Source organism: Vulpes vulpes, chromosome 2, assembly GCF_048418805.1.
Source record: "Vulpes vulpes isolate BD-2025 chromosome 2, VulVul3, whole genome shotgun sequence".
Classification (NCBI taxonomy): Eukaryota; Metazoa; Chordata; class Mammalia; order Carnivora; family Canidae; genus Vulpes; species Vulpes vulpes.
Genome location: NC_132781.1, coordinates 143,831,739 through 143,846,412, shown reverse-complemented (window position 1 = coordinate 143,846,412; position 14,674 = coordinate 143,831,739). Strand labels below are relative to the sequence as shown.

General features: G+C 46.0%; 1 long non-coding RNA gene across 1 annotated transcript; it reads right to left on the bottom strand.

Annotated features, from left to right (window-relative positions):
• Window positions 1-4,791: 4,791 nt before the first annotated feature.
• Window positions 4,792-12,405, bottom strand: LOC112929609 (uncharacterized). The gene is made up of 3 exons (XR_003236955.2): window positions 12,283-12,405; window positions 5,970-6,243; window positions 4,792-5,279 (listed from the first exon to the last, which is right to left on the bottom strand). It is a non-coding gene; the product is annotated as an uncharacterized lncRNA (long non-coding RNA).
• Window positions 12,406-14,674: the final 2,269 nt, after the last annotated feature.

Here is a 14,674-nt window from a genome sequence, read left to right as displayed (position 1 = left end):
AGTGCTCGACCTCGTTCATCATCAGGGAAATGCAAATCAAAACCACAATGAGATTTCACTCCATACCTGTTAGGATGGCCAGTACCAAAAAGACAAGAGATAACAGGTGTTGGGGAACATGTAGAGAAAAGAGAACCTTCATGCGCTGTTGGTGGGAATGTAAATTGGTGCAGCTGCTATGGAAAACAGTATGGAGGCTCCTGAAGATTTTAAAAATAGAACTACCCTATATGATCCAGCAATCCCATATCAGGGTATATATCAAAAGGAAGTGAAATCACTATCTCGAAAAGATATTTGCCTTCCCATGTTCACTGCATCATTATTTACAATAGTCAAGGTATGGAAACAACCTAAGTGTTCGTTGACAGATGAATGGGTAAAGAAAATATGGTGGATACGCACAATGCGATATTATTCAACCATAAAAAAGAAGGAAATCTTGCCATTTGCAACAACATGGGTGAACCTTGAGGGCTAAGTGAAATAAGACAGGGAAAGACAAATACTATATAGTTTTGCTTATATGTGACATCTTAAAAAAACTGAATTCATAGATACAGGGAATAGAGGGGTGGTTGCAAGAGGGGAGGGATGGGGCTGGGAGAAGTAGGTGAAGGTGATCAAAATGTACAAGCTTCCAGTTTTCAGATAAATAAGTTCTTACAAACTTGGTTTTAGAGAAATAAGTTCTGGGGATGTAATGTATACGATGGTGACTCTAATTAACAATATTGTATATTTGAAAGTTGCTTTTATATGTTAAAAGTTCTCATCACAAGAAAAAATGATTTGTAACTATACGAAGTGATAGATGTTAAACTTATTGTGGTTGTCATTTTGCAATATGTACATATATCAAATCAGAAAACTAAACATTATATGTCAATTATATGTCATTAAGACTGGGGGAAAATGATGTATCAGAACATGAAGACTGCTCATGTCCAGGCAGTGAGGCAGAAATTTCCTGAAAATAATTTGTGCGATTTTCTGTGGCAAGCGAGGATGATAAATTATGGCAAATATTTTTCTCATTGTAAATAACAGAAACCCGAATGTTGGTGGCCCAGACAAAAAAGAGAGTTTATTCGCCCATGTGAGTGGAAAATATAGATTGGCTTTCAGGTAGAGCTTGATCCTGTGGTTCAGTGATGTCATTAAAGACCCACTTTGTCCATTGCACGATGCCTTGTAATGGCTTTTGAGACTTTGGACTTGATCTCTCTCCGGAGGGAAGACAAAGTGCCTTGATTTTGGCATCAGAAAATGTTCAGTTCCAGGAGTGGCTTGAGTGGCTTGGGGCAAGTTCAACTCTCAACCAGTCACCGCAGGCAGGGTGAGGGAATATAATGATCGCCAAGGTCATGGATTTCAGTCCTGGGAGCAAGAGATGAAGTTGGCTACTTTAGAACACCATGGAATTCCAAGTGGAAGTCAAAAGGAGAAAGGAAGACGGGCGGGGGACCCAACCACAGAAGTGCCACAGTGGTCTGATGGTGGGAATCAGAAGACACCGGCCCAGGCAGCTCCCCTTCCAGCTGCACAGGGGGACCCTTGGCTGTAGTCTTAGTCAACAGAACGGGTGCAGCCCTAGAAGGTGACTTGGTTGGTGGTTTGCAATCTCTCTCTGCCTGAGAAGAGGTGCTTGCAGGTGACACTGGAATGCACTTGGTTGGAGCTCGTGGGACTCCAGAGCCAAGGGCTTGCACCACATTCAGCCTCTCGCGTGCATCCCCCCCCACCCCATCCAGTTTTACGCTTGAGACAGCGTCTCCTATTACATTTCATTGTGATCTGGACCGTAATCCAAGCTCAGCAAGTGTAATGCTAACCCGCACAGTGGACCCCCAGCACACCCCAGGCCCTCTTGTCGTCACAGGTTACCGCGCACGATCCCGTGGAGGAGCTTGTTTACTTTGATGCAGCACACAGGTTTTACTTGGTTCAGTGTACTGTGTAACAACAACCTAGCAATTTGCATGTTCTTTCTGATTATCTGGTAATTAAACCCAGTAAGTACAAACATACTGTAATTATCGTGTAACCGACCATCTGGATGGAGAGATGGAAATAACTATGTATTTACGCTATAGCTGTATGATAATTATGACGTCATGGAGTGATCCGCCACGAACCAGGAGAAGGCTTTGCAAGAGGCACCACCACGCTGTAACGTGGTTCTACCATTAATTCTAGCCTTCGCTTTCCAGACACAAGTCAGAGGTGTAAGGCGGCGTGGCTGATGCATCCCGGCCGGATGGAGGCGTTGGAAGGCACAGGAGATCCACCAGCGCCCAGCGCACGCCTGCGCAGGAAGTAAATGTGCCCACTCATTTATTCGGATCTTGTTTACACTTCATTGGACAACACTAAGCATTTGTTGATTTGAACTGCTCTCCATTTGCATGGGAGTCATCAGTGCCTGTCAGTAAATGGTAATGTGTTTGAATATGGTTACTATGTTTTGTGTTCCAGATCTTGGATTCATGGAGGAAACCGGGTGTCCCACCGCAGAAAAAGTTTTGATATAATTGCATTTGTACTACTGTAAAATCATTTGTAAGATGCACGTGCTCTTTCACACAGAACCACGAATAGCATCCTTCCCAGCGATCGTGCTAAACGCCCAGCTTCACTCTACTTAGGCTGCAATGTATGCATGGTGGTGGGGGGGGGGGGTCTGGGGCAGGGGGAGAAAGTAGTGTACAGAGTATTGGAGCATGGCCCTCAGCAGGAAAGAAAAAATCACTATAACTGGAATAGTAGCTTTGTGGGGCTGCATCTTGTGAGCTTTTACGTTATGAGACTCTGTCAAATCTGGGATGTTGCTACGTGACCATTTCACATGCCACTAAGCAGGAAAAAAGTGCCATCAAGTAAATATGATGCAGTGTTTTCTCATCGTTAGAATTTGGAAATGAAGTGGATTTAAAGTGCTTTTGTACACGTGTTCAAACACGATTTTAGGGCAGCCCCAGTGACTCAGTGGTTTAGCACCTATCTTTGGCCCAAGGTGTGATCCTGGAAACCCAGGATGGAGTCCGGTGTTGGGCCCCCCGCATGGAGCCTGCTCCTCCCTCTGCCTGTGTCTCTGCCTCTCTCTCTCTCTCTCTCTCTCTCTCTGTCTCTATGAGTAAATAAATCTTAAAAAAAAAACAACACAATTTTAGTCCCATATTATTCTTGAGCAAACCTAGAGGGGAAGCATAGTGATAAGGCACTGCTAAAGCGTCTTCACGTTAGAAGTCCAACACTTGCAGTTCATTTCTCGACTCTGAGATTTCAGTGTCTGTGTTATTCATACAACATTGTCCTCTGCCACCATGCACATTGGTGATTCAGCATTTCCTAAAACGGTGCATGGCTATTGTTTCTGGCATTTTCTCCCTGGGCAATTACACCCATCCTGCAAATTATACGCCATTATTTATGGCTTACGTTGTTTGTGATGGTTCTGAAATGTTATATGCTATTCTCATCCGGTAAGATTTTGAAAGTTTTCCTCTTTGCAAATATTATATGAACATTATACATATAATATAAGACATCTAGTGAAACAAAAGCCTTTTTTTAAAAAAAATCAAATGACTCAAACTATGATTTTTCAGTATGAGTCAAGCAACAAAATTTTGATTGAAATGGATTATTATAAGTTAATGAAACATTATGAAAGACGTAGGATTTGCATTTAAAATATTTTCGATTAGTCCTAGTAATTTTACTTAGTATCATTCTATTAAATTTTGTTTATATCTTACTATCGGTCACAATTAAATTTTTATAGAGCTACAGAGCTTGATCAAATCTGACTATCTTTCTATCTCCTTGATGAGTGAAATCTGGCTCCTCTCTCTTCTTGCCTACATAAACTGGGCAAGGGTATCCCAGGAGCTCCTAGGAACAATTTAGAATAAATTAGTTAAAGGAAAAGGTGTGAAGATCACATACACCTAGTTAGCTAGGACTCCTTGGTTAAAAGCTAGAAATTCACTCAGGAGAGATTTTTTATTTTTAATTTTTTAAAAAGATCTTATTTGTATATTTGAGAGAGAGAAGGAGGGGTGGTGAGAGGCAGAGGGAGAGGGAGAATCTTAAGCACACTCCCCAGTGAGTGTGGAGCCTGACACCGGCTGGGCTCAATCTCACAACCCAGGAGATCATGACCTAAGCCAAAATCAAGAGTCAGACCCTCAACCAACTGAGTCACCCAGGCGCTCCAAGAAAGATTTTTTTTTTTTTTTAAGAATCATTTATTAAGGCTACAAGATATAGTAGGAATGCATTGCTTGTTTTTGTAACATCTCTCCCTTGCCTCCTGTCTCCACCAAAAATGCTCATTTGTTCTTTGGGCAGTTCTTTCCTCCATCTTCAGTGGTGTAGTGTGGAAGGGATAGACCCTCGCCTTAGCTCCAAGACAGAGCTCTCCCTGATTTAATCTAAATGGCATATAGCTTATCTCCTTGTCCATTGGTTCTGAGATGGGCACATGGCCTAGTTTTGGCCAATGACAGGGAATCCAAGGATGTGTTCAGGGTCAACTAGAAGAGATTTTTCTTTCCCTTTTAATAACTTGGGTTATGATGTGAGGTCTGGAACTACTGCAGCCATTTTGCTACCACCACCGAAAAAAAAAAAAAAAAAGCCGAGAGCTGCAAATGACCCTATGGTTCCTGAGAATAATTCTTCATCACAAAAGGCAGAAGAGAGAGATAGGGAGAAATTGAGTCCTTGGTCATATCAGTTACCAAATCAGCTCTATCTGAAGTCAGAACTACCTCTGAGTACGAGTGACATTCAGTAATATCTTTATTATACAAGTTTGATATAAGTTTTCTTTCACTTACAACAAAAATAAAGAACTTTACTCTCTACTATGGAATCCAGAGTTAGGAATACAGTGGGATCCCAGGAAGTTACTGGAAACACTCTGAATCTTGTCTCTGTTGCTTTAAAGAGGCATTTATTCCTCTTCCTTCTCACACATCCATCCTCCAGTCAACACACACAGTCAGTGTCTCTTAGTAGAAGTTCTACATTTCCAGGAGGGAGATACTAATTGGACCAGCTTAGGTCAGGGGTCAACCTTTGATCCAACAATTCTGGCCACAGTGTCAGGGTCGCAAAGCATGAAGATGACATCAAATCAAGCCCTGAAGGTGGAAAGTCAGCTCTAAGAAGAGACAGGGCTGGTGAGGAGATGCCCAGGCACCCCAGAAAGTGCCCACTCTTGGTGGCCTCTGGGAAGTCTCTTCATGTCTTGGGGCTACCATTTTCTCCTGTAAAACAAAGATACTCAACCAAAGGGTTTTCTTGAGTGTAAAATGAAAAATCTCAGGGGACAGGCTGCTGATGGGGTGTCAGGGATCATTTCCACACTTCCTGTACTCTGAACGGTCCTGAGCATATTACAGGGTTCAACAAGCACGTTCCTTATGACTGCAGAGCCCTACGCTAGCTTGACTCTGGGAACATTTGTTATTGCATTATTACAAACAACTCAGATTTAGACTGTGCAGTTCTACACAGGACTTTCACATCCATGAATGTAATGGACACTTAGGACCATCTCGTGAGGTCAAAATGAGTCACCGTGCCCATTTGATAGATGAAGAAACTGTAAATCACTCATCCTAAGTCAATGGTTCTCAAAGTATGAGCATCACCTGGGAATTTGCTAGAATGCAAAATCTCAGGCCTCCCCCCCAGACCATCAACTCTGAGGTGCTGCCTTGCAATCTGCATTTTAATGGGCCCTTCAGGTAATTCAGGTGCCTGCTGTTGCCTCTGAGGTCAATGAATAAACCCAATTCCCCCAACCCTCACCAGGGCTAATGCCCTGCAGCTGTTTGGTCATCTCAAAGGGAAAGAGGTAACTAGTGACCACAACATGTTGTGACTCAGAAGCTACTGCAGGAAGGAGATTTCAGCTGAGGACATCAGGCTGCTTGATTTTAATTTGCCAGTACCTTAAAAAGCCTCTAGAAACGAGTTGGCTTCCTCTCCAGGGAGCTTTCTCCGGGCAGTGGCCAGGCCATGTTTTTCTGTGCCCTTGAGATCCTTGTATTTGATTCTAGTACAGTAAGCACATGGCTGCCACGAGCTTCTCTGCGTTTCCTCCCTCCTCCACAACTTCCTCTCATCCCCGTCTTCCCTGAGGAGTCCAGGTGGCACCCTAGTGTGGTCAGCAGTGGGCAGAACACACGTTCCAGAGCTCCTGGCGACAGTCTTGGCCGCGTTTGCCTGTTGATAATGCAGGGGTGTCAGTCACTGCCAGCTGCAGGGTCCTAGCACCTAGGCATGCCACTCCGGCTTGGTCATGGTAAGAGGCATCCTTACGAGGTTAGTCACTGAAAAGGATTAAAGCCGAAACCCTACCAGAGCTTTGAGAAATGTCTCTGTCCTGCATTATTGAATCAGGAAGGGTATTTAGTTAAAAGAAGCCGACCCTGGTTGACTTGAGCAGGAGAGAAATGAATTTCGGGATATGGGTGGCTCACCACCCTTGCTAGTAGAGGTGGCGAGCCAGGGTCCGAGGCCACACAGCAGGGAAACACCTGAATGGTGTCACAGAAAGGTCTGGTAAGGGCACGAATGCCACCACTGTAAGGCACCAGAGAGACACAGTTGACCATGCTGGGGGCACCCCGCCAGCTGCTCTTCTAGCTCCTGCCACAGCTGCCCTGGGGACTCTGCATTGCTGTGAGGGCCACCACCACCCCAAGAATACTTCCCAGGCCCAACCTTTTTGTATCACGGGTAATAAATTAATAACCTAGGTGGATGTTTCTGATCGGCAGAACACAGGTGACAGGCCTCCTCTCTGGCTCCGAGGGATGCTGGGAGGATGGACATCTGCCATTTTCATCTTTTGCCTGAGGAAAGTGGGCTCTGCACCTTCCAAGATCCAAAAAGTGGCAAATGTTCCCCAAATAAGAGGTTAATCAGTTGGTTAACCAAAAGAATAACTATGCAAAACTAGCCACTAAAAAATTCATAATCATAGAAGCTAATTAATACTATAGCCTAAGGCACCTGGGTGGCTCAGTGGGTTAAGCTTCTGACTTAGGCTCAGGTCATGATCTTGGGGTTGTGGGATCGAGCCCTGTGTCTGGCTTCCTGCTCAGTTGGGAGTCTGCTTCTCCCTCTCCCTCTGCTCCTCCCTTCTACTCAACGCACACACACTCTCTCTCTCAAATTAAAAAAAATAAATAAATAAAACAAATACTATAGCGCTTACAATGTGTCAGGTGCTTTGATAACTATCATATATCGCATCACTTAATCCTCACAAGGGTTTTGCAAGGTCAGTCCTATTCTTACCCCTCCCATATCAACAGATGAGGAAACCGAGGTCCAGGTTGTTGACTGACTCACCCAAGATCCTGTAGCTCTAATGTGACAGAGTCAGGCTTTGAACCCAGGATGTCTGGCTCTGGGGTCCAGGCTGAGATGCCTCTCAAAGCAAAAAGGTGGGATACCCTGGAACCAGGATTTATTGTTCCCATACCTTTCAGCTGCAGGAGCCAGTAAATTCCTTATTGTTAACTCTTCAATTGATTTGGCCCAGGGCAGTGGATGTTGGGTTTCTGTCCCCTGAAAAAGGGTGCTGACCAATGCACTTTTGTCTATGGCTGACTAATACCAAGTTTAAGGAAATATCTGTAAGGACGACTAATCATAAGTGTGCCCTGTTTTCCTTTTTTTCATAAGTAAATCATATGCTTTTGCAGGAACTCAGTGAAATAACAGCAATTTTACCCCTTTTCTCTGATGTAAAAACATAGGCCTGCAGAGTCAAAGTGGCCGGGCCCTGCTATCTTAACTCTTTTCTGGAAGAATCAGGACTGGAGTCCAGATGTGGCCGTCTCTCACCTGCCAAGCCTTTCCTGAGTATCCCCCAGTGCTGGGGTGGGGGCCACATGGTGACCTAGATATGTCCTGCCCCCCAGGCTCTCTACAGTCTACTGCAGGGACACAGTCAAGGTCACAGGCTGATACTGCAACCCCCCCGACAGTCAACCTCTTAGAAACTTTCCAGCAAGGACTCCCTGGTATAGGGATGGAGGTGGGGTGGGTGCTGTGGCTGACACCAGGGGCCCCTGCCTCTGACAGTCTCAGCATTGGGCATGCTTAACTTGAGTCTACCTGCCCAGTGGTGCAATGTGGGCTCTTCTTTTACAGACTGGCCATGGCTGAGTCAAGATGGTGAAAGGTCCAGTGAACTCATTGGATTTCCAGTCCTAGAACAAGAGTCAGCCTTGGGGGAGCCTCGGGAATAGAGCAGTGGGGAGCTAGGGAGAAGGACGCTGATGGGGAGCTGAGCCTCAGCCACAGCCCAAGATCGTGAAGGGTAATGACCTCCCAGAGGGCAGGGCATATGGCAGAGGGCAAGAGGCAAGGACATGGTGAGACATGGACCCAAGAGTGACTCTCCCCAAAAAACCTGATAATAATGGCAGTAATAGATAATATTGAATGTCTACTTGTACTTAACAAGGGTCAAGGTAAGCTCTTTACACTTAATCATCCCCTTTGTTCCGTAAGATAGGATCCAAATGTTACTTCCTTTTTACAGATGAGGACCTGAGGCTCAGAGGTTTAGGAACTGACACAGGTGATGCAGCCTGTGAAAAAAATTGAATCCAGGGCTCTTGCCATTGAAGGCTGATGACAATTGGCCAAACAAAATGGGTGCCGCCTACATCTGGTGGCTTCACCTGAGCCTCCGTAGGAGACTGTTAGAAGGGAAGGCACTAATTTCTCCCCTGCCCCTCCTCCCACTATGGGCAAAGGCCTAATTGCTAATGACAGCAGACATCCCTAATCTACCAGCCTGCATTTTCCTACTTAACCTAAGCATGACCTCAGATTCCTTCTTAACACATGTGCTTTTGATATAGCCACTTCCAACTGACCAGAATTGGCACATGAGATGCAAATGATTTCCCCTCCCGTGGGTTCCAACTGGCATGAGCCAGAGGTGCCTTTCTACAGAATCAAAGCAGCGGGCAGGCTGAGCTGGCATCGGGAGTGTGGATATTAAAGACAGGGCCCATTTTGAGTTTAAATCATCTGAGCAGAACAGGAGCAATTAGGGAGGCGGGGAATGGCCGCAACAGAATCTGCAAGGGGTGGAGGAGGATGCGGAGAAGGGGCAACTAGCTCTGATCCTGGGATACCTCCAGCCACGAGGACGTGAACCTCACAACAGCAAACTTTTCATAAGGTATTGTTCTCACAATACTTTTCTTTCCCCTGAGCACCTACAGCACATGGATGCAGAAGAGGGTAGCTGTTCCCCCGCAGTGTAAGTTTGCTAGAATCTATTCCCCATTTAACAGAACTGGAGATCGCTTGTAACAAAAAGCACACGTTCTGCAACTGGGCATTTAAAGTCACAATAAGCTAGGAGGACCGGAAGAAGAAAGTGGATGACTTTTGCCAATAATTTGCAGGATAGTGATGATGCTTTTATTTATTTTTTTTAAAGATTTATTAATATATTTATGATAGAGAGAGAGGCAGAGACACAGGAGGAGGGAGAAGCAGGCTCCATGCTGGGAACCTGATGTGGGACTCGATCCTAGGACTCCAGGATCGTGCCCTGGGCCAAATGCAGGTGCCACACCACTGAGCCACCCAGGGATCCCATGATGATGCTTTTAAAATGAAAGTTCCCGGAACACCTGGATGGCTCAGCAGTTGAGCATCTGCCTTTGGCCCAGGGTGTGATCCTGGAGTCCTGGGATCGAGTCCCACATCGGGCTCCCCGTAGGGAGCCTGCTTTTCTCTCTGTGTCTCTGTTTCTCTCTCTCTCTGCATGTCTCTCGTGAATAAATAAATAAAATCTTTAAAAAAATAAAAATAAAATTAAAGTTCCTGAGTTTCCTGGAAGCAAGAAGAGCAAGAGCAAAGGGCAAGGAGATGTGTTGTATGAGTTCTTCCTCGCTGATGAGTTTCAGGGAGGGTATAAACTGATGGCTTGTCTGGCCTCAAGTTTGCATTGTTTAATTGTAAAAGGTTTAAAATCAGGTGAGTTCACTTAAAAAATGCAGCCTTGCTTGAAAATGACAAGATTTGGCCACTGCGTGCTCCTACCTCTCAGGGTCACTGAGCCACAGGAGTGGTTGCCCTTTCAGACCAGCGTGCAGGCTCCTGTTCCTAGGCTGCCTGCCGTTCTCTAGCATTCATTCCCTTTCGCCCCTGCTTGGCCCCTGTAGGGACCCTGGAGAACGTAGGGCCTTGCTGAGGATACAAGCCGCACACCTGGTCTTTGGTCTGTTCTCTGCATTGCAGTCTGCATGGTCCTGTTGACCTCAGATCATGTCACTCCTGTGCCTACAACCCTTCAGTGGCCCCAGTGCCCTCAGCGTAAACACCAATGGCCTTAAAAGCACCTTGTCTTGAACTAACTTTTTCTTTCTTTTTCTTTCTTTTCTTTCTTTCTTTCTTTCTTTCTTTCTTTCTTTCTTTCTTTCTTTCTTTCTTTTCTCTTCTTTTCTTTTCTTTTCATTCTTTCATTCCATTCACTTAACAGAGAAACAGAGAGAGAGCGCACAAGTGGGGGGAGGTGCAGAGGGAGAAAGAGAAGCAGGCTCCCTCCTGAGCAGGGAGGCCCCCCAACACGGGGTTCAATCCCAGGACCCTGGGATTATGACCTGAGCCAGAGGCAGATGCTTAACAGACTGAGCCACCCAGGTGCCCCTTGAACTTTGTTCCTTTTTATCCTCCAGCCTAATTGGCTCTTTCTGTGCCTCAAACCCACCGAGTATACTCCTGCCTCTGGGCCTTTGCACTTGCTCTGCCTTCTGCCTGCATCACCCTTCCTCAGCCTGGCTGCCAGCTTAGGATTCCACTCAACTGTTTCCTTCTGAGGGAGGAATGCCTGACCACCTCATATAAAATAACACTTCCTCCCAACTCCCTACCTCTGAGACTGCTTCGTTTTTCTCCCTAGTACTATAAGGTGACCTATTTCTTACATTTTATTGTCTATTTTCATACCCAGCAATATAAATTCTATAGGGGGTGGGGTGGGGGGCTTCTTGTTTGTTTACCGCTGTGTGCTCGCACTAGAGCAGTGCCTGGCACATAGGGGACACTGAGTGTGTGGTACGAATGGATAAAAGTCTATGATAGCCCAACATTTCTATGGGAGACATACAGACATAATCTTGCTGAATAAAGATATCTTTATATAAATATAAAGCTTAGAGATTCAAAGAGGCATTGTTTTATCGTTGCCTGCAAAGATACAATGCTATAAAGATAGCTATATTTATATCCATAGTGTTTCCAGATTAAAGGCCAAACAATGACCAACAGTCACAGAAGGCAAGAACAATGGGAAAGCTGTTTACAGTTTCCTTGCCAGGCACACTGTTTGCTTCTTTGAGCCTCTCTTCTTTATACGTGCCATTAACCCTTAGGTGATTGCTTGACTCCTAGAAATTGCCAGAGTTGGCCAACTTCCCTCTAATGTGACATGTTGGAATCTAAACACGGGGTGCTCAGATTTCCAAATGGCCCTTACACATGGAGGGGTGGCCAGGACTCCATGCCAGGCAGCCTGGCCCTACTGCACTGGCTGGGTGAGGATGGCCCAGGCGGCACACACCCAACCAACACGTCCATCAAGAGTCCCTGCGGACAGGCTGTGTATCAGCCTGGAGAGTCTGCAGCACCCAAAGCTTGTGTCCTGTCTTGTCCCTTCAGCTCATACTAATGGAAGCCCTCCTGGACCTGGAGGGGTCCTTTTAAAAATACCATGGAGCCAGAAATGTGCCTTTCCTGCAAGCAGGGTGGAAAAGCCATTGCCTTTTTTCTTTTGTCTGGAGCCCACTTTCCTGATCTGGAGAAGCCTGTGCATTACATGCAGCCCAACGTGGGTATGTTTTGAACACTTGGCTCTCAGCTATACATGACATGAATGACAGAGGGAACCTCATCAGAGCCTGCAGAGCCACACTGGCCCAGCTACCAAGCCCAGGTCGGGGACTGGGGGTCGGGGTGGGGGAGGCCACCATGCAGGCCTCCCTGCCCCCAGAAGCTCACCTCCCTTTCCTCAGGCTCCTGTCCCTTCCCACCTGCTGCTGGAGACCTCCTGGGGGGCCACCTCCCACCTCCCAGCCCCCATCCCTCCCCAGTGAAGGCCAGAGAGGACCAGGGTGGGGCCCACCTTCCCCAGGGCAAGAAGTTTGAGGGGTACTTGGTGGGGGTGGTCATTGCATTCCCAAACCCCATCAGAACCTTCTTCCGGGGGAAAGTTTCTTTTCCTACCTTCTTAAACCACTTCCGGAGGCGAGCTTCACGAGAAAAGGAAAAGCAGATGTCAGCCGGTGACACAGAATAATCACTTCGCTCACTGCTTGTATTTTCCTACCAATTTTGTATTTTTCAAAAAGGACAATAAAACAATTGTACTCTCGGCTAATTAATGACAAGCTGGTAAAAGCATCTCCTCATTGTTCCATTTATTTCTCCATTTCTCCCAGTTAACAGTCCTGTCTCTGAAATGAATCAATGTCGTTTACACAATGCTGTCACCCCATTGTTCCTTTATCATCCTCCATTTTCATAAATCGGGGTGTTAATCCCTTAATGGCTTTTCTCAGTGCTTTAAAAAAAAAAAAAAAGAAAAAAAAAGGAAAGAACGAAAAAAAAAAAAAGAGCCCAGCCCCTGCTCCTCTTAATCCGCCAGTAGACAATGCATGTTTACACAGGCGGCCCTGCACTGTGTTTACTGAAAAAGCAGGTCCAGTTGGGGATTTGGCTCCTTCTGTTTGTTGGCTAAACAGGAACCCTCAGACCCAGGGATCTGTCCCTTCCCCAGGTAGGGTCCAGTCGGGCCCCAGTCCCAGCTTCTAGGCTGGACTCATTTGAAGCCTCTGACCTTTGCCCTGGTGGCCCAGGAAGGCCCTTCGAGGTGGGGAAGATGGGAGAAGCTGGAGTAGGGAAGTGTGGTCTTTCCTGGGCTCCTGGATCCACAGTCCCAGGCCCTTCTTGCTCGTTTTCCACTGGGGCAGTGGTTCTTACTGTGGTCCCTGGATCAGTAGCACCAGCACCACCTGGGAACTTGTTAGAAATTAGCTAATCGGATCCACACCAACCTGCTGAATCTGAAACATCAGGTGAGGGGCCAGCAATCTGTTTTACAAGCCATCCAGGGTATTTCTAATGCACCCCTGAAATTTGAAGACTACGAGAGGATTTAATTCTAAGGTTAAAAATTCAATAAATGGAAATAAAACTCATTTCAGTTAACAAATATTGGCCGACTTCCGGTTCCTGTTGAGTAAGACACAAGGCTTGGAGCACTGGTTAAATCATGGCTTGGTGCAAGCCTCCAAGGAGTTCCCAGTCTACTGAATAGGAACTCCCTGGGTTGGAACCCTTCCCAGACCTCCTCTTCAATTCTCAGACCCCAGCACAATGACTGGCATGAAGTGATAGATCTCCTCTTCCTCCTCTTCCTCCTCCTCCTCCTCCTCCTCCTCCTCCTCCTCCTCCTCCTCTTCCTCCTCATAGTACTTGGGAGTGAGCCAGGAGCCCTGTCTCAGCCTCTTGCTCAGGAATCTGGGTTTCATCAGAATCTCATGTTCCATCATTCAGTGAAAGTAGCCTGCTTGCCTGGGCAAAGCCATTTGCAAGCTGCTGAAGGCTTAGAGTTAAGTCAAGGGATCCCTGCCTTCAAGAAGCTCCCTGTCTAGTGAGTATACAGTTTGTACAGATAACCTGCAAAGTCCCTGCAAGTGCTGCGATAACCTTTCTGAAAAGGTACAAAGGCTGCATGACTAGTGCAGGACCGGTGGTGGTGATGGTGATTGTGATAGAGAAGGCGGTGGTGGTGGTGATGGAGATGGTGGTGGAGGTGGTGGTGGTGGTGGTGATAATGATGGTTTAGGTGATGGTGGCTGGGCAGTAAGTAGTCTTTACAGAGATGACTCTTAATTCAGCTTTTCAGTCTGAGGCAAATTTCTCCAGTTGGACTTGGGAGAATGTTCATTCAGGACAGAATGAGAAGCTTATACAAAATACAAAAGTTTGAACAGTATAAACTGCTGCTGAAGGAGGTGAGGGGTGGTCATGAAGGAACTGTGAGTTACTGAGGATTCTCTCTCAACTGTCCTGGCTTAGGTATGAGACTCAAGGTGTTAGAGCAATTGGAAAAATCCTATGGATTTTAGGTTTGTGAGCTAGACTCTGACTTACACTAGTTTAAGCCATATAAGGAATTTATTGACTTCTACACTGCATCATTCAAAACAGTTCAAAAAGCTTTAGGCAGAGTTGGCTCCGGGGGCTTAGGCACCTTATCAGAATACTGTATATCGGTTATGCTTTCTTCTTTGTGGGTTTCGTTTTCAGACAGACTTTCCCCAGTTGATACCAAAGATGGTCACTGGCAACTTTACGCTTATTGAATCTTTATGCATAGAAATTTTGGAGAAAAGTAGACATCCCCCCACCCCGCTCTCCCCATGCTCTCAAAAAAATTTCTAGAAGGACTCTCATAGGCCTGACTTGCATAACATGACTCCCAGAATTAATCACTTTGACTCAAATCCAAGTCAACTCTGAAACAGACAGAGGGTAGGGTAGGTGGTGAACGGCATTTGAATGGCATGGCTGACAGTGGAAGATGCAAGGTGGTTTCCCAAAGAACTTGGCA